The sequence below is a fragment of the Colias eurytheme genome, chromosome 7, assembly GCF_061535395.1.
Source record: "Colias eurytheme isolate Ceu_HAF_F1 chromosome 7, ilColEury1 Martin Lab GWU primary, whole genome shotgun sequence".
In the NCBI taxonomy this organism is placed as follows: domain Eukaryota; kingdom Metazoa; phylum Arthropoda; class Insecta; order Lepidoptera; family Pieridae; genus Colias; species Colias eurytheme.
The window spans coordinates 5,102,124-5,119,719 of NC_142986.1; the positions used below are offsets into that span (position 1 = coordinate 5,102,124).

At 31.7% G+C, this 17,596-nt stretch overlaps 2 protein-coding genes across 2 annotated transcripts in view; one reads left to right on the forward strand and one right to left on the reverse strand.

The window, feature by feature from the left end:
- The window catches only part of LOC149907015 (uncharacterized), a 251,513-nt gene that overhangs the window by 179,766 nt on the left and 54,151 nt on the right, over positions 1-17,596 (reverse strand). The window lies entirely within an intron of this gene.
- The window catches only part of Sema2a (Semaphorin 2a), a 248,737-nt gene that overhangs the window by 91,419 nt on the left and 139,722 nt on the right, over positions 1-17,596 (forward strand). Inside the window, exon 3 of the mRNA XM_090104080.1 lies at positions 15,293-15,328. The gene's annotated coding sequence lies outside the window, so the exon portion shown is untranslated. The remainder of the gene's footprint in view (positions 1-15,292; positions 15,329-17,596) is intronic.

Here is a 17,596-nt window from a genome sequence, read left to right on the forward strand (position 1 = left end):
CGTTTCGATGCGATATTCAATTAAGTCCGCAATACGTATTTAAATGTTCACTAAGCGTTAAACTCGTGAAAATAATTAAGCAAATAACTTCACTCATTAGTTCGCAACAAATATAATGCGGTACAGTCGATGCCCGTATTACTGCGTATTACGTCCGAGCCAGTGGGCGGAAGTCCAACGTTTACTTGATAAAATAAATTTGAACAAAACAAACGCATTCGCGGCGGCAATATGAATCCTCTCTGAAGTTGTGCTAAGCGGCATGGAAGTGGAAAAACGGAGCTCCGCGAGCTAATATGTGAATACTTCACATACCTGATGATGAGCTCTTATCACAGCCCCAATTCATTTTGTTCTTACGTTCAAAGAAACATATCTACCTATAATAAAATGTAAACATAAAATAATAAAAATTGGGATGGAGCTTAAAATCGTAGAATCACCTATGTACTGAAAATACTAGAATGTATTATACATTATAAGAAATAATTCATTCAAATTAAATATTGAAATTAACATATATTTTATTCGTGAATAACATTTGTTTTATGTTTTTCATTATCTTTATTATATTATGATTTGGTTATTTTTTTTGTCTAAATTTTATCGTCCATAAAGCAAAACAGAAATAGACCTTACGTTCAAACTTCAAAGCTATCGTGTTTTATTCCCAAATCATTCGCATTCACAACTTTTTGGAACCACATTTCAATCTCTGTCACTCAGATAGACGTATTCATTAACTGCGATATGAAAACCCTCAAAAACCCGGCTGTGTTAGAAATCTAAACTCGGTGAATTTGAATTTCTAACTAAATTTAAGCCGAATTGAAGTGTCAAGCGTAACGAGAGACTAGCCAGATCCGCGGTAGGGTGGCTATTCGTTAGACTAACTCTTTTGGTAAATCGACCCCAGGATAAGCCGACTGCAATGTTAACATTCTTTTCAATAATGACAGAAGGGGATGTTAGTGCCCTATGTCTTGTTTATTGGATTTTTTGTTGCATCTACATATGAATGGAAACTACAATCTGTTGGATATAGAACGCCATTGAGTTGTTACTGTTTGCTCAATACTGTTTTGTTAATAATGTTTACGTTATATTATAAACCCGTGAATGCAAATTTAATTACGAAATGCGTGTTTGCTAAATTTTGTGTGCATACGGATTTATTTTTATCCATACTCAAACAAGTATTAATTAAATTCTAATATTCTGTGAAATAACATAAAACTAGATGTATAATTAAACAGTATTTATTGTAACGAAAAACTATAATTGAAAGAAATTACAGATAAAAATATACAGGAAAAACAACATAACTAAAAGTTTCAACACAAAGTTTGTCGACTCCAAGTTTTCCATGTCTTTAAATACACACCTACTTTAAAGTTTGAAGTAACACGCATGTTGGTCGCTTTAATAAGAGCCGCGCATGATAAATCGGATCAAGTGTAGGGCTCTTTTGTCCCTGTTTGTCAATCAAGAAAACGTATTAGTCATCCTTGTCTCGCAATTTAGGGTTGCGGATTTAATGCGACGCTTGTCGAGTACAAAACTTAATGAAAGTGTGGCTCTGGCCCTGAGCATCATTATCGACGGCTTAGCTGTAGATAAAAAGGTTTAAACATGAAAACGTATGCCGCTTTAGGGTTATGTCTAGCGGCCTGGAATGAATCTACAGATTTGTTTTTATCACCTGTGTTTCATAAAAATAAATTAATAATTAACGTATTTTTGGTTGGTAACTGTTTCCATGAAATAAGAGATTTCAAAATTTCCAAGTTTATTCCTAAAATACATGAATAAATAATTTATTTACCTATTGTTCCTACGAACGTGTGTTGTATAACTTGTATATGTCGAAATTTCATAAATATTATGAAAGTAGAAAAACGAAAGCGTATTTTGTATTATTGTTATATTATTGTGACCTTGTTTCCTTTGGTTATAACTTCGTTATTCGCTGAGTTTCCTTAGCAAAACGAACTACATTTTTCAGCTCAGTTTCCTCAACCATAGTCGTACCACAAATAACGCATCATCCGATACATTTATCTGCCTAAATCAGCTGCCTGTACTCTATGGGGCGAGTGAAATAAAATAGCTAACGTGTGTATCGGAAATACTTTTGCATTAGGGACGGCCCGATAGGAGTATATTAATCTGCTACTAATGTGCCCGACCCCATTCGGATCGAAACAATCGTGCTTATATTGATGACTGCACTACGTCTTTGTCGGGTGGTCATTTTGTAGCTTTGAACATCATTCGCTCCTTTCAAATGGTTCAAACGTTAGAAAATGGTTTAAATTAGAATTTCGCTGCGGGGTTTGTTTAAAATCAATTTGTAGAGCTCTCCAATTTAACACATGTTAGCTACACCTTGTAAGTTCAAAGTTAGTACACCCTTATCAAAACTGATCCATAGTGTGCGTTAAATTGGCAAGGCTAGGAGAGTATTAAAAATGCGCAGAAAAACAATATAAAAATAATAGTATTTATTCAGAACCAAATATATTAAATGTGTGTTTGCTGGCTCCTGAACTTTGTTAATACTATATCTCGGGAATCACTGTCAATAAAATAAAGTCTCGGTCTGGCTGGGTACAAAAGACAGATCTGAAGGTGAATCACAGGTGAAGGGCATTTTACCTCTCGGGTGAACTCAGCAACATTTCAGAATACCTATCGGCATACATATTACATTTGCTATCGAGGTATGGAATGAATTACTTTTGTTTTTTTTATATTGTAAATTAAATAAAAAAATTGGTGGATGCGTCTATTGTTACCACAGATTACTTAATATGTGACACAATAACCATTTAATTTATGACAAATTCTTAAATTACGTAGATTTTTCTTACTGTACCTACCTATATTAACTGAAGAACGAGGTAAAAATTTTGAGCAAATACGACAGGCATTAAAATCTGATCGAATTTTCAGACAAAACTAACCTAGACAACGTAAATGTCGTAAATTTTAAAGTTAACGATAAGAATAAACCACACTATATATTACAAAAAAACTCGACGTCATCCAAAACTAGAATATACCGGTTCAATAAATTATCAAATAAAGATCTCATTGCACTTGGCCGGCGTTGCTATACCAACAGTAGCTTAATGCGGGGCATGTGTGCGTAACTAATGCGCCCCTTTGCAATAAATACAATAAAGAAAATACATACCATACAGGGACTTAATTAAGACGTGCTTAAATTACAAAATTCTAATTAAAAAATCCAGAGGTAGATCATATTTCATTATTAAAAGAGCTAGGCAATGTTTTGCGTAGTCTTTGTTAAGACAAATCATTAATCGGGTGAATAATTACTATTTACTATGTTAATTTACTGTGTAAACAGTACAGTTACAAAATATATTACCAGTACATTCATTTACTATAAAATTATGTAAACCATTTACACATAAAATGAATGGACTCTAAACTTTCACTCGACATTTTTCCCGTTCAATGCTGTTACATTATTGAACACAACAGGTCAAAAATTTCAGTTGCATGCCAGTGAAAACTCGATTTCCAAGTTGATTTCAATCAAAACTAAATTTCGCACCGCAACATAAAAGCGTATTGTTTGTCAGTGGTCGAATTTACTTCAAACTAAGCATTGTTCCACGCCGTTATCAGTAATTGTGTTTTGTACAATCGGATCGTGTTTATTAATCCCCGAAATAGATGAAAAGGTCGCAAATGGTGCGTGGAAATCAGGCCATTCTCTTGTAATACGCCACTGATTTAAATGCTAGTATTAGGCGCAAATGCAACTTAAATTAAACAGTATAAAAAATTATGCGTATTCACTAGTAAGTAATAATAATTATTAAAAAGTAGATAGCTCTGGATAACCTCCTTGGTTGATGTTCTAAGCGTAAAACGTTTAAATTTAATTTATTATGAAATACACATTATTTCCGTCAATTTACCTAGACATATTTTACAACTTCAATTAGATGATCATTATTCACCTTAAATAACACTGATATTTCCAACTAAAAGTTTATTTAACAACTAAATACTTACGTTCGTCTATAGTCAGAATGTGAGTCTCAGATTTATTCAAACTCGTTACAATAGAATGGCCAGGTTGATATTCACCATAGGCGGGTTTATCCGGCTGTGTATGTCAGTTAGAGGTACAAATAGCTCCCCATCAATACAAAGTAAGTAGTTCTCTTTACAAATGTCTCGGGTACAACATGTATTAGACCAGACAATTTACCGTCGACCTTTCTCGCTATCACACTTACTAATCTACAAATTGCTTCGTTTTGTTTTGCTGCATCTCGGCTTATAGATACATAATACATATATCTACTTCTGGATTGTTCCTTCTTTGGTATAAAGTTGCGGTGGTTTTATTCTGGATTAATTTGTATTTCAATTAAACTTATGATATTAATCTTTATAATCTTTATAAGTGGATATACCACTTATAAAGATTATTTACGATGTATGGTTACGATAAAAAAAACAGACAGAGACAAGAAAAACAAACGCAATTCAAATACAATAAAAATTGTTAACATTAGACAACATATAAAATGCATTAATTAATACCAACGTCATACTAGAACGCAAATATACGTAGATATATCGTAGTTTTTGCCACAAAATATATCAAAAAAATAAAATCTATACAGTATACTTACATACTTATTGATGAGATGATCATCACAATAAACATAAAATTTAAAACATCATCACTTACGCAAAATACACACAAATGGTAGGAACCTTACTAATTAATCTCATTATAAGATCAAGCATTTTACATTCATTTCCACAAAGACTTTTTTAGGTTAATTTTTAGACATTACGTAAAATTATTATAGCACAGTTGCCGAGATTTTTCACCTAAGAGTCCTTTTGCTATCTTAAGATCTTCTGAGTTAATTACAGTTAGGATAACGAGGAAAATATTCAAAGAAATATTTCCATTTCCCGTAAAATTACCCTGAAACAAAAAAAGGAATATACTAAAAATAGATATAATAATTCAGTAATGTCGACAATTTACCCGCCCACTTGAGCAAGGTGTTCAAAAATACAGTAAATCATAACAAAAAGATGACAAACATGATATTGCATTTTATTTAGTGTAAAAATATTATAGATTTAAAAAAAATATTTGTAATATAAACTTGGTCTCGACAGTGTTTATAAAAAATAAGATAAGGGTTTATGTGTCATTCTGATCATTATGAATTTGCTAAAAAATAAACGAAACTATGTATTATAAATTATAAAAAAAGTATTCCAATTTTCTATAGTCATCATTAAAAATTTAAAGCACTGTCTTAACTTCCACTGTCGTTCTACTAAAGCCCTTAACAGCAAGCACATTATATTAAATAAAACTGAGACAAACATGAATAGGTAATCAGTTCAATTCCTTGCTGTAAATATTTAAAAACGAAGGCAGTTGTTTGGCGAAAGTTTTACGGACGCCCTGAATTAATAACTACGCTCAACTCGAACCATTTCACATAAAGCGTCTGTCCATCAACTTCACTGTCTAGTTTTATTCACTATAAAATTTGGTGTAAGCTTTTTGGGTAAAATCTATCTCTATACGAGTGTATTAGGCGATAAATCTATCTGAATACGTGTTACCTCGTTTCATGTTTTTTTCGTTTTCTCATCGCTTCTTAGTCGATGGATCTATTTATTATCGGGATGAAATTATCGAATCTTTTCTGGTAGTAATATGATCTATATTTCTTCACATTGTATTTACATACCCTGTTACAACTGTATTTTGTACGTGTTGATATAAAAAACGAAAATAGGTAAATTTATTTGCGTATAGATCTTCGTCTCCCATTCGATTGAGGCGCCACTTATATACCTGAAAATAATAGTCTCTGCATATTCATTCATACAAATATAGTAAAAATACGTTATTCAATACATATTATACATAAGCTTCTTACTAAATCCCTGCTTATGTGTTAACACGGCGCGTAAATTGTATAAACCCTGTAGCGTTTAACTTGCGGGAATAATGTTCTTTTTCAATCTCTTCAAAGGTGAGCACATTTATCTTATACTTAACTTGTTTACACATACTTCTATCGCTTTTTACTTCTTGCTATTACCACAGATAACTAAAAATAAAAATACGTCTAAAACGTGGAGGTGAATTTCCAGTAACTTCCCCGATAAGAATCTAATTAAAACACTTCACTCTATATACATAAATAGACGTAAAAAGGCGACATTTATTTATTAACATAATTAACTTTTGTATCAGCCTCCGTACTTAAAGGTGTTTAAAAATTTAACAGCAGTTTCCTCGGCCAGTGCTGCTCCCTCCGAGGCTTCACTCTTAATTATTACTTTGGGAAAATTAAGACTGTCGTTTAACGAGAGTACCCGAGTAGAGGCGCCTCTTCCATTTATCTAAATGTATTTTATCTCGCCCGAGGGCGCCCCATGTAGGTACATTATACTAATACTAGTAGATACAGTCGCATGGTGATAGCTTAAGAGGGCTGAAAATGCATTGAGATTATATCGCCACTTTTAAGGTCAGGATTTAACCCAAACATTGTGTGAACTCGCTAACATACTTTAAAGCTTTTGGGGAAGATAAAGGGTAACTTTTGAGGAATGTATGCAGTTTTATAGTTTCCGCAAAAAGATAGTTTTTTGCTATTTAGGTAAGCTTTTATGATAGACGTGAGTTATACATCGCTTTTCAGCGATAAAAAATATAATTTTGTACGTTGTTTATCTGTGTGCATCAGCAATATTTTAGTTTATTTTTCAGATTACGTCATTCATATTAATTATTAAACTAATTCTCTCTGAAAGAAATCAAGTATACAATTCGAATAATCTTTCGTATTCATTTCTGTATTTTAGTTGGCCTTCAAATAGCCAGATAAACAGGTAAATATTTATAAAGGTATTCCATTACAGTCTGTGCTACCCTGCCTTTTCACTGACTCAACATAAGAAACTTCATTTGTATTATTAGTAAAGACAAATGACAGGCGGCTCCATAGTTTCCCAATCCTGTAGCACGCTCAAAGTAATGACGCGTACTAGGCAGGAGCGTAAGCACATTACCTATTGTAAGGTTCTTTGAGGTTGTACAGTGTCGCGGATATAACGCTTTCACTCTAATTATGAGCCCCTTACAACCCCGTCTATTAAACGATAGTAACACGGCTGTATTTAAAACGTTTCTCTTGTCATTGAACTATTTACTTAGTTAATACTTTTGTTATAAGAATAGACGTTTTATTTGCGTGACACAGATATCAGTTATGTAAAAAATGAGAAGGTAGTTTTTTTATGTTATGCATTATTAATTAAAATATCTGATAATTGAACTGATAAAAAAACTGTAATTATGAATCAATATTATTTTGACCTGCTTTGACGATCCCGCGCTGAATTTTGAGTACTTTAATTAGCACACACCATTTTTTCATATAAGATTCGTATAATTTATTTGCTGCAAGAAAAGTTCACATTTTCACAAACTACTCATCAGATACCAATTTAAAAACCAAATCAACGTATAAAGCTTTTCCAATAAAATTCGAAATAAATTAGATTAAAAGCTGTTTGCTCAATCTAAAGTACTTACGTTAAATATAAATAGGGCATTACGTAAATCCAAACATGATATTAATTTCAATCCGGAATTTAACACGATTATAATCAGCAGCTGCGTTATGAACAAAATAAATGTTCAGTTATTTCCATAACGAGTATTTATTTGGGTAATTAAAATAATGTCTCGTTGTAGCAAGTCTCAAAAAACAATTCACAAATTAATGGTTAACCAATTTAGCAAAAGATTTCATTTGCACGCTGAAAATTTGCGGTCCAGTCGCATTTTCATTACAGTTGGGAATAGCAAATTTTAATTCTGTGGATGAGAGGCTTAACGCTAAACTCTGGATTACGGGGTGATACATTCTTCATTTTTAATCGCGTTTGCAATTTTTAATATTTTTATTTTGCAATACAGCGGCGTGTACTTTGTCTTACTGGTAAACGTGGGCTTTAGATTTTGCTTTGGAAATGTTGGAGTATATTTTTAAATAAAGTAGCTATCGTGTTGAAATATACCTTTGAGATTGTGGGGTCGACCAATAATATTGTAGAGCAATAGAGATTCAAGATCTCAGTATTAAAAGATGTCGGTTTAATATCTAAATTCATATTTTTTAAGCCAAAATCTGAAACAACAGTTAATGAAAGTTTCACTCGAAAAATTGTGCAAAGTTAACGAAAATGTAGCGAATAAACTATGTTTATTTCCCGTACATTTTCTCGGCTCCCGACCCCTACGATTTACTCATTGGCGCTGCATCTTTAATTAAGCCCATTTTATTGCAAGATCTTCGTCCCTATTAATTAGAAACTTGAAGCAATATATTCAGAGGTACCTCGCTAATGCAATTACATTGTAATAGATTGTGTTACGTAGTTTTTGTTTTGTTTTATTCCGGAGTGTTATAAAAAATACCTTTGTCAACATGGCTCTACGCGAGCTTTTAGATAAGAAGTTAAACGCGTTTCATTTAGTTATTGGTGATGAAAAATAACTTTATTGATAATGATCAGATATTTTGAATAATATCCTTTATTGCTGCCTACATAATTAAATTACATAATAAAAATATTTTTAATCAACTTCAATATATTTTCTAACCCTTTTTTCATAAATCGGCTATTATTTTAAGCCACCGATATTTAGCTAATATTATATCATCTTAAATTATATTTGTTAATTTAATCAAAGAGTAAATATAAATGATATGAATCATTGCTGAGATTGTAAAATTTTGAAGCTTGATGTGACACGGCGCGCGCCCACGAGCGAGCAACCTCGCGAAGCAATTACTGCGTGAAGCAGCTAGATCTATGTAAAAATTCTTTGTTTTCGGCCAAGCCACGTCCACTAGATGATTCGCGAGGCTATTCGCTCTGTGGAGACCCGACTCTTGATATTATAAAAAGTAACCTATACCATAAAGCCTTGTTTTACACGGACGATTTTGTCATTCAGCGATTTATTACCAATAGTACTTCGACATAAAACGCAGGTGCTGAAACCCAGCCATTAATTCCGTTCTCACTGAAAGATATACCGAAAGAACCCAATTTTTTATTACAAAAACCGCTCAACTTTCAAACAATAAAATGGGTGATAAACTGACCACTCGTAAACTGGCCGAAATTACTTTTTTCAACAAATTAGCCGAGTTCTTACTCAGCTCAGGTGTGGAAATGTAAAATGAAGACAACTGCCCCCGTGGGCGCTATTTAAATTCTACTTTTATACACAAATGTCCATTTGACACTGTTATACTTTTATGATATAAAATATGTTACGGTATGATAACAGTATCTAAAGTCTGATTATCTTTAATACATATTATAGCATTAAGAAACACAACTCGACTGTGATTCAACTCAGTAAATACTTTTTTAATGTACCTATAAGTATTGGTTTAAATATTGTATATTGTTAATGCATTTGGAATCATAAGTTATAAATAAAAAATAAAATAAAATATATTACCTATGTGATTGTTAGATCTATATAAAAGCAATAATTGTATTTACATTGAGACAACATTCTCATATATTATACTTTGTCATCTGAACTTTAATTAAGTTAAATTTACGTTTGCTACGTACTTTAATAAAACAGTTTTAATAGATTCTAAACGTACTTTATAGTCTTTCCCAGACGACGGCTGCCGTGTCGGTAATGTCTGTGCGGACAAAACGAAAATTGGCTTTATTATGTGACTTGAATATTTCATCTTTTAAATGTATCAATTGTGATGAATTTCTGTTTAAGTCAAGAGACTTAAACATAACTTAATACAATATCAAGATTACTGGCACTACACGTATTACTGGCAAATCATAGTATGAACAGTTTTCTTTGCTGTATTGTCGTAAGTTATCGTCCTTGAACAAAAAAGATACACTGAAATCAAGTATTTTGTTAGCATAGTGGAGAGCAAAAATATTTGGGATATAGGCTTTGCCCTACAACACTCAATGTTAAACGTTATCATTTAACCCAAATTGTTCTAAACTTTCCATTGATACTGAAGTATGCTCCATATCACTTTAAAAACGATTCATGTAGCCTGAAATTATTTATATATCGCGCAATATCAAAAGCTAACAATTCCGTTGCTTAACAACGTTTAAATTTGAATAAAAAATTGAAAACGTAATCCCCGTGTTTTGTTTGTAAAGCTTCGCCGGGGAAAATCAATAATCGCATAACCCTCCTAAATCCGTTTATGATACAACGCATAAATAGTGAGGCTTTATTTATTCTTACTGGAGTCGAGACAGAAGAAAGATCAAATAGCCTTTGTCCTTCCCTCTTTACTTATTCAAACAAAATTACATATGCCCGCTTCTGAATCGCCATTGCCCGAAATTTTACGCGTTGGAGATAGTGCCATGAATATAAATATACCGTAAAGGACACCACGAAGACGCCAACACAGTTTACGGTATGCTCACTTTGCATTCTTGGAGCGGAGAGCCTTTATGGTCGCTTTATAGAGTTCACTCCTTTGCATAAAACCTCTGAAGTTTGGACGTAAGAATCATTGATATGTCTGACACTTATCCGCTGATGGTAGGTCCGCTGTTTACTGGAGGTTGTTTGGCCTTTTTACAGAGCTTAGTGAATGTGAGAAAGTTTATCAGACAATACAGTTAAATGTAGATTATTACTTAATTCATATATTTATTGTTTTGTTAAAAATTTTGTAGGTACATAGTTACTCATTTATAAAATACTTAATATTATAATGTTGTACCTACTCATTTATAAAATACTTAATCTATATATATATAAAACTCAAAGGTGACTGATATAGTGATCTATCAACGCACAGCCCAAACCACTGGACGTATCGGGCTGAAATTTGGCATGCAGGTAGATGTTAGGACGTAGGCATCCGCTAAGAAAGGATTTCCCGAAATTCTTGTGGGAACGGGGAAAAACGGGGATGCACGTACAAAGTCGTGGGCGGAAGCTAGTAGGTACTATTTTTGAATAATCTTTTATTAAGTTAAGAGAAAATTCATCTTTTGCTATTTCGTATACTCATAAATGGATCGATCTTAGCAAATAAATACAAAAATGCGATAACTTTGCTGCAAAAATAATCGTTAAATGAGATATTAAGAGTAATAAGTCTGCCTGAGGCCTAAAAGGGGATCCGGGAATTCAGAAATGGTTATCTCGAAGTACTCTTTATTTATAAGGAGTAAACAATATTATTTTACGATTTGTATACTGCGTATAAGAGTTTTGAGAGTTTAGGTAAGGATAAAAAATAATTATGTTTATTATGATTACAATATGTATTTTATTTCTATTAAATCCTGTCGAACTAAAGTTTATATGAAGGTTTTAAATTTCGCATTTGCATAATGTAAAATAGGGAAGACAATTTGCTTGAAAGATCTTCTATACTTCTATTGTAGTAACTCTTAATTACTACGATATCTCCTGTGGAATCAGAGATAGAATTAATAAGTAACATTAATAAAATCACAATCATTATCAGCAATGAAATAAAGTCGAAGAAAAACACGTACTTGGGTGCTGCTTTAAGTTTTAAATTGGATGTTTAGCGCCTCAGGGTATCTCTGTTAACTATTAATCCCATTTTCTTTTACAGAGATAACGAAACTCATTTAAGATATCTTGCGAACGCCTTTCAAGCGTTTTGGGGTGCAGCCTCGGGAACAGAGACGGCGATGGATCGGCTCACGTTACTTCATTAAATTTAACCCTCAAATTTGACGCATTAATACAAATTAACCTCAATTTGAATGTTATGTAAGTCCTGTTATTCACGCAAATTCTATTTTGCTTTCGAAAGTACAATACAGTAATTATTTATAGCATATGTATTCATTCATTTATTTCGGAGGCCAAGACTCACTTCGGGTCCCTGCGCCACTCCAGTAAGTAAGTATATTTATTCATTATTTATAGCATATGTATTTAATATTAAAGCATTAATTTCATTTAATTTTAGGTACTTGACCATTGCAACAAATAATTATTTCAATTGTAATGTGCCGGAAAATAATTTTAATTGTATTCTAACGTATTAAAATAGGGCCTCTCCTACGTTATTCGTGTCCTTTAATACCTCCGTATTTCGTCTAAAGAGACCAAAGGTTTCTCTTTACGTCTAATAAAATTTTCTTCAGAGATTCTTAATTGAAAATTCAAATTTATGCATAAGCTTTGATTGTAGCGATGTAAGAGACGCATTTTGAGAGCATTTATGAGATTTAAGCCTTCGTCGGCTAGTCCTTTGCAAATTTTATAAGATAAGATCGCAGATTGAATAAATGGAGTTAATTTTTACGAGAAAGAGTTTTTTTTTAATAACCACAAGAAGGCTCTCTCACTTTAATTGAATAGAGGTGTAAATGTCGTAATTTATTCAAATTTAAATTTATTTTTGATATAACTAATTTTCAAACTAATATACTAGATATATAGGAACGTTACCATTCACCTTAGAAATTGAGAACCGTCTTACGTTTTTATGAACTCGGAAATCAAGTGTATGTTTAAATTTTGTTCAAATTTTTACTTAATCATAAAACTATTTGAAGAAAGTTGTAAACGTGAAAGAATTTTCACACGGGTACTCACTATAATTACGACCGACTTAAACTATAAGAAGTGAAACTTTCTCTAAGTTAAATTATCGATTTTGTACAAGACTTGGGAAGTCTTTACTCTTCGCTAACTTAGTTAAGTTACCCCGATTAAAAAGACAAAGTGATGAGCGGAAATTCACGAATACACACTTTATAAAGTAATTTATTTATATAGTGATTCGCCATAGCTTCGCACGGGTGCCATTTAGCATAATATATACACATACATACGGAAGGTATGTGAATTGAATAATTACACTATCTATTAAAAAAATACATCATCAAAATCAGATGCGTAGTAAAAATTTATAAAGAATAGAAAAAAATCTGCTTTTCTATTCTTTATAAATTTATATTTATAAATCATTTGAATGCCATAAAACCAAAAATATCAAATTCAGAGCATACATAAAGCGGAAAGCGACTTTCTTATTTTGATACTATCATAACACTAACATCGCTGATTTAAAACAAGCAGTCATTAAAATAATATTGTTAATGTAGAGTCAAATAAGATAAAATAATTTTAAAGAAAATAAATATTTGGTTTCTGGTATAATGTGTTGAGAAACTACAGCCTTAAAAATTATTAGGTATTAATTAACTGATTCATTTTAGCTTACAAGTGAAAAAAGATTTCATTAACAGAAGACCTATGGTACACGAAGACACGTTTTTTAATTAGGACTATTATAAAATTCACAAACCATAAGCAAGACGAAAGTATATTGACTGACTTAATAAAACTAACATTTAAAATAAGATATGAGGACAGCTGCGCTCTTTATTTTATTTTTTTATTTTATTTTATTAAGGCTCATTAGCAGCTGTACATCGATTGTTTTACATAAAAAATACACAAAAAATATAGGACATGATGGACAACTAATAAAAAATGAGCACTGCATGCACTACAAAAATTAATTTGTAGCAGTTTATATTTGCCAGATAATCTCGTAATTCAACATAATTGCCTTTGTGATAGTTATATATTTTTCTGTTACTATTGGGCATCAAATTTGAGGAGCTGTGAAAATTAGTAGTGATTAAAAGTGGTGGATGTAATGGATCAATTTCAGTTAAACAATTAAAACATTCAGTTACATTACAAGTATTAAAATCAGCTAAAACTTCTCATAAAGATAAAACGAAATTATTCGGCGAACCGGTAATGTGTTTAGCGTTTAGAGCCGTTAATTTTTCGGACATGTCCTAGCGGTTACTTATATAGGTTGAATATAATTTAGAAGCGTTATATCTCTGCCGGGTCACGTAAGAGGGCGCTTGGGAGAAAATTACATTTTGTTTAGCCACGTCCTGCAAGCGACATGGGACAAGCGAGTTAACGAGTGCTCAGGATTCTTGGTAATTCTTTCATATCTTTTATCCTAGTTTTGTAAATCACAACTAACGGGTAAGTGGGTTATTGTGACTTTTTTATATGGCAAATTGAATCGATTCGCTATTTGTTTGCGTCGGTTTGGCTTTTATGGAAAATCTTTATAGTTATATTGTGTTTGTATTTCATTAAGTATGAACTTCATGAATATTTGTAATAGAATAATCGCAGTAATGAGTAGTTTCATGGGCATGATATAATAATATCGAAACTTAGAAAAAAAATCTTAGGTGTAATACTACACCTTCGAATCTTCATACAAAACACATACATATTTTATCATTCGCCTTATTAAATCGTCCAAAAATGGATTTACTATTAAAGTAGATGCAATGATTTATAGTACGTCAATTATTATCAAATAAAATAGTTTAGTGTTTTATATCGGCCATTTGTTATCATCAATCAAGGGATTAAAATGTAACTAGAGCTATTAATTAAATTTTAATCTCAATTAATCCAACGCCGCAATTCATATTCACGAAAGCGATATTTTTAGTGAGAACAAAACATAACAAATTAACTGATGCAATATTTCAATGTGATTTAATATTTTTAGCAAATACTCTCATTAATTAATTGCTGTTCAATATAATATACAGTATAATTGACTCATGGCTATTCATGTTTTTAAAGGTAATAACTCTGTATTAACTTGTTTATAAATTATTTTATTATTTGGCTAATTATGATTTATTTTATGTAACATTTCAACTTACTACAATTAAAGACTTTTTAATGTACTTTTTTGTGGAGTTTTGCTTTAGATTTGTTTTTACAACCAGCATTCTCTGTCCACCAAACAAACTTATTGCCTAGAGAACGTGCCCTAAATATAATATATTATATATCTATGTATAAATGTTTATCATTAAATTGGAAAAAACACAAACCTCCTTACGCATTCTAATCAAAATACAACTAATTGAAAACATACATTGCAAATCATTTTAAATCGATACACCGATAGAAATAATACATTAGATTCATATCTTATAATTAAATGCATCTTGTTAGTAAACGAAAAAAAGCAATAAAAAGTAAATCCCCATTTTAATTGCCAGCTGTAAATAACAATTTGGTAAATTTTCCCCAATTTTGGTTGCGTGCTCAAAACTTTTTATTACAATTTTATTGTTATTTAGATGTGTTTGTTTCTTGTTTTAGATTACATCGGCGGTTTAAAAGGAGCGGAACGTTAATGTGAGTTTTCGAGTTTTTGTTTTAAACATGAAGAAAAAATTATAGAATATAACAACAATAAACTTTTAGGTCCAGTCCATCAAGGAGTGTAATGACGCAATCCCTCCGAGAGGTAAGCCTAATGGGAAACTAAACTAGCGGTCAGTGAAACTTTTTGAGAGGGAAATTTGAGTCAACAGTGATGTAGCCCCAAACTATAAGCGTTAAGGAACTTTTATGGGCGGCCCTGCCATTCGGCGCGAGTCAGAAGCTAATTCCACGGACGTAAACAACAACGCACCTGAGACGCGGTTCTTATTTCTCTTTCTCGTTTTCACCCAATTTCACCACCACAGAGCGAAGTGTCGAGGTGTTCTGAACTTTGTCGGGCGTCATAAATTTATTTAACGGCCCGAAGGCAATAAGAGGTAAAGTGTAAAAAGAAAAATACGATACCAACGTGCCTAGCCGTTATTGCAATTAAACAGAGGAAGTAAATCTTTCAATACGAGCGCTAGCGTTCGCCTCCCGTTTCCTGCCTTAATTTATCGCTTTGTTTTAGTCAGTGCCGCATCCAATTGACGGATTGCGATGTGTTTGATTAAAAAAGTCAGCTTAGTCTTCACCCCGTGTAAGCTCATTTACACAATTCGATTTTGAATCGGTCTTCCCTACGATACGACTGATACGACTTTCTATTACCTACCTATAAAAAAATTTTGTTTCTTTAAAAAGTATCGAAAGAGTTGAAAACGTATATTAAAAAATTCGGCTTTGGTTCACTATGTTATACTTTTTCTGCGAGTGTAAATAAAACCGTAGATTTGCTAACATGCAACATCCTTTAATTGCGTCTACGTCCATTTATTCTATTTCTTCAAAATACTAGCTCGAGAGCGAATATTTTTCGTCTGAAAAGTAGAAAATTACTAGCAAGTTTGGTCTCAATTTAAAAGGCAAAACAAAATAAAAATAGAGATTTTATTTTGAGAACAGTAAAATACATAAGAGTTTAAAAATACAAAGAGTACATGTAGGTAAGTACCTACATATTGCATGTGCAAACATTGTCAGTATTTAATTATAAGCTACTAGCTGCGTTCCGCAGTTTCACTCGCGTGGCTCCGCTTCTGTTAGTCTTAGCGTAACGATATAATTTATGGGAACTATATTTTCTATCACCAAAATTTATATTTGTCATCAAGTTGTATCACCTAATAAATAGATCTATCACCACGAAATATTTTCGTTCTCAGATAAATAAAAATTGTTCCCAGGTATGAATTATCAAATTAATGTTAATATATGTGTAAAATAAGAGATCGATAACCAATAAAATTATATTGCATTACATGAATATAAACTTCGTTCTTATAATAACAGTTTTGTTACTTAAATAATAGCTCTGTGCTCAGAATGGTAGATCTGTCACCAAATAAATCGATTATCGATCCCTGACTGCGACTCCTTTTTATTTGATATTTTGTCACCAATACAGTAGTAACATTTTATTTGTTCAGATATTAAATTAATAGTATTCGTTACCAATTTAATACATCAATTTATAATTTTAATGAAAAAATGATCAAAGGGGCGGAGACAAATTGGCGCGCTTTAAAAATTGATTATTTTAACTTTAATTAAGTGTTTTATCTACAATTATGCTAGCCATAAGCCAGCTATTAAACCAGAGCTGATTATTCAGTGGTTATTATTTTTAAGAATAAATATAATTATATTATATTATTACAATAAATATTGATTATTTTGACTTTAATAATTGTTTTATTTACTACTCTGCTAAAAATTGTATTTAAATATAATTTATACTACCAGTGGAAATTTAGAACCTTGGGAGTCTAGTTAAGTAGCAGAATCTTTTGGTTGAAACGATGATGACAACCCTAATTTTTTATTTGAACTTACTGCAATTTTCTAGTAACATAATATGATTTATTGGTGATCTCTTTAAATTAGTTTGCTTAAATACTTATTAGGACACACCTATTATAATACATACAAAAACATTTATTTGGTACTAGACCTTATATCTCAGGATTTTAGGTGATTTATTGTGGAACTGATTTTGCATTGTTTGGTGACTACATTTTGGTGACAGATCTACTATTTTGAGGACAAACCCTATTATTTAAGAAACACAAAACTAATTAAATTGGTGATAGCTTAAATGATACCCATAATTTATAGCCTATAGCCTTCCTCGATGAATGGGCTATCAAATACCGAAAGAATTGTTCAAATCAGACCATTTAGTTCTTGAGATTAGCG